Raw genomic sequence first — 2500 nt, forward strand, 5'->3', positions numbered from 1 at the left:
GGTGGGGTGGGGAGGGGGGGAGTAAAATAAAATGGAGTTACCATGGTGTGGGTTACCGTGGCAGCTAGGTATGGTATGGTTTATTTTGGTGGGGTGTGTTATTGATGTGTTGTTTTACGGTGGTATATTTAGTGAGCTGCGGGCTGTTTTTTTTGCTTGGTGTTTCTATGGAGGAGTTAAAACCCCGTTGGTAGTGTGTCGAAGGAAACAAGGAAATGTCCGTAGAGCTCATAGACAGGAGTGTTATCGAGGCACAGATCTGGGGAAGGGTACCAATATATAATAATAATAATATATGCCATTTAGCAGACGCTTTTATCCAAAGCGACTTACAGTCATGTGTGCATACATTCTACGTATGGGTGGTCCCGGGAATTGAACCCACTACCCTGGCGTTACAAGCGCCATGCTCTACCAACTGAGCTACAGAAGGACCTACCAAAACATTTCTGCAGCATTTAAAGGTGTACAAAAACACAGTGGCCTCCATCATTCTTAAATGGAAGAAGTTCTGAACCACCAAGACTCTTCCTAGAGCTGGCCACTCGGCCAAACTGAGCAATCCAGTGAGAAGGGCCTTGGTCAGGGAGGTGACCAAGAACCCGATGGTCACTCTGACAGAGCTCCAGAGTTCCTCTGTGGAGATGGGAGAACCTTCCAGAAGAACAACCATTTCTGCATGTGACGAATACATTTCGATTTGATTAATATAGGGAATTTAAAATTAGTATATTTAAAAACAAATACTTTTAGAGTTTTACTCAAGTAGTATTTTACTGGCTGACTTTTAATTGAGTCATTTTCTATTAAGGTATCTTTACTTTTACTCAAGTATGAAAAGTTGGTACTTTTTCTACCACTGGTAGATTGATGAGGGAAAAACAACAATTGAATCCATTTTAAAATAAGGCTGTAACGTAACAAACTGTGGAAAAAAGGCAAAAGGGATCTGAATACTTTTCCCACAATCCTCTAGGAGCATCAACGGCTTAACTGTGAAGTGGCCACACAAACCTCTAGGAGCATCAACGGCTTCACTGTGAAGTGGCCACACAAACCTCTAGGAGCATCAACGGCTTCACTGTGAAGTGGCCACACAAACCTCTAGGAGCATCAACTGCTTCACTGTGAAGTGGCCACACAAACCTCTAGGAGCATCAACGGCTTCACTGTGAAGTGGCACTGAGAACACAAACCTCTAGGAGCATCAACGGCTTCACTGTGAAGTGGCCACACAAACCTCTAGGAGCATCAACGGCTTAACTGTGAAGTGGCCACACAAACCTCTAGGAGCATCAACGGCTTCACTGTGAAGTGGCCACACAAACCTCTAGGAGCATCAACGGCTTCACTGTGAAGTGGCCACACAAACCTCTAGGAGCATCAACTGCTTCACTGTGAAGTGGCCACACAAACCTCTAGGAGCATCAACGGCTTCACTGTGAAGTGGCCACACAATCCTCTAGGAGCATCAACGGCTTCACTGTGAAGTGGCCACACAATCCTCTAGGAGCATCAACTGCTTAACTGAGAAGTGGTTGGCCACACAAACCTCTAGGAGCATCAACGGCTTCACTGTGAAGTGGTTGGCCACACAAACCTCTAGGAGCATCAACGGCTTCACTGTGAAGTGGTTGGCCACACAAACTCACAGAACGGGACTGAGTGTTGAAGCTCTTTGTCCTTGGTTTCAAAACTCTCTACTGAGTTCCAAACTGCCTGTTTCAGCATGTTAATGCCCCCGTGCACAAATGAGGTCCATACAGAAATGATTTGTTAGCATCTGTGTGGAAGAACTTGACTGGCCTGAACAGAGCCCTGACCTCAACCCCATCCAACACATTTGGGATGAATTGAGTGTGAGCCAGACCTAATCGACTGTGAGCCAGACCTAATCGCCCAACATCAGTGACCTACTCCATATTAATGCCCATGATTTTGGAATGAGATGTTGGACAAGCCACATACTTTTGGTAATGTAGTGTATGTACTTAATTACTTAGAGGAGAGAGGAGGAGAGAGGAGAGGAGGAGAGAGACGAGGGAGGAGGGAAGGAGAGAGAGGAGGGGAGAGGAGGAGTAGAGAAGAGAGGAGGAGAGGAGAGGAGGAGGGAGGAGGAGAAAGGAGGAAAGAAGGAGAGAGAGGGAGGAAGAGGGAGAAGGAGAGAGAGGAGGAGGGGAGAGGAGGAGAGAGAGGGAGGAGGGAAGGAGAGGGAGGAGAGAGAGGGAGGAGGAGGGAGGGAGGGAAGTAGAGAGAGGAGGAGGGGAGAGGAGGAGAGAGAGGGAGGAAGAGAGGAGAGGTGGAGAGAGGAGAGGAGGAGGGAGAGGTTGGAGAGGAGGAGGGAGGAGGAGAAAGGAAGAAAGAGGGAGGAGAGGGGGAGAGGGGAGAGAGGGATGAAGAGCAGAGAGAGGGAGGAAGATTAAGGAGGAGAGGGGCAGAGAGAGGGCTGAGGAGAGGGAGGAGAGGAGGAGAGAGAGGGAGGAGAGGAGCAGAGAGAGGG

The 2500-nt window shown here is 48.2% G+C and overlaps 1 protein-coding gene and 1 long non-coding RNA gene across 3 annotated transcripts in view; one reads left to right on the forward strand and one right to left on the reverse strand.

Annotated features, from left to right (window-relative positions):
* LOC118381633 (transcription factor 4-like) overlaps positions 1 to 2500 on the forward strand; it is a 539774-nt gene that overhangs the window by 150973 nt on the left and 386301 nt on the right. The gene's annotated exons all lie outside the window — the stretch shown is intronic.
* LOC127906456 (uncharacterized) lies at positions 247 to 2009 on the reverse strand. The gene is made up of 3 exons (XR_008061447.1): positions 1285 to 2009; positions 1197 to 1240; positions 247 to 1146 (listed from the first exon to the last, which is right to left on the reverse strand). It is a non-coding gene; the product is annotated as an uncharacterized LOC127906456 (long non-coding RNA).

The sequence above is a fragment of the Oncorhynchus keta genome, chromosome 12 (assembly GCF_023373465.1).
Source record: "Oncorhynchus keta strain PuntledgeMale-10-30-2019 chromosome 12, Oket_V2, whole genome shotgun sequence".
NCBI lineage: Eukaryota > Metazoa > Chordata > Actinopteri > Salmoniformes > Salmonidae > Oncorhynchus > Oncorhynchus keta.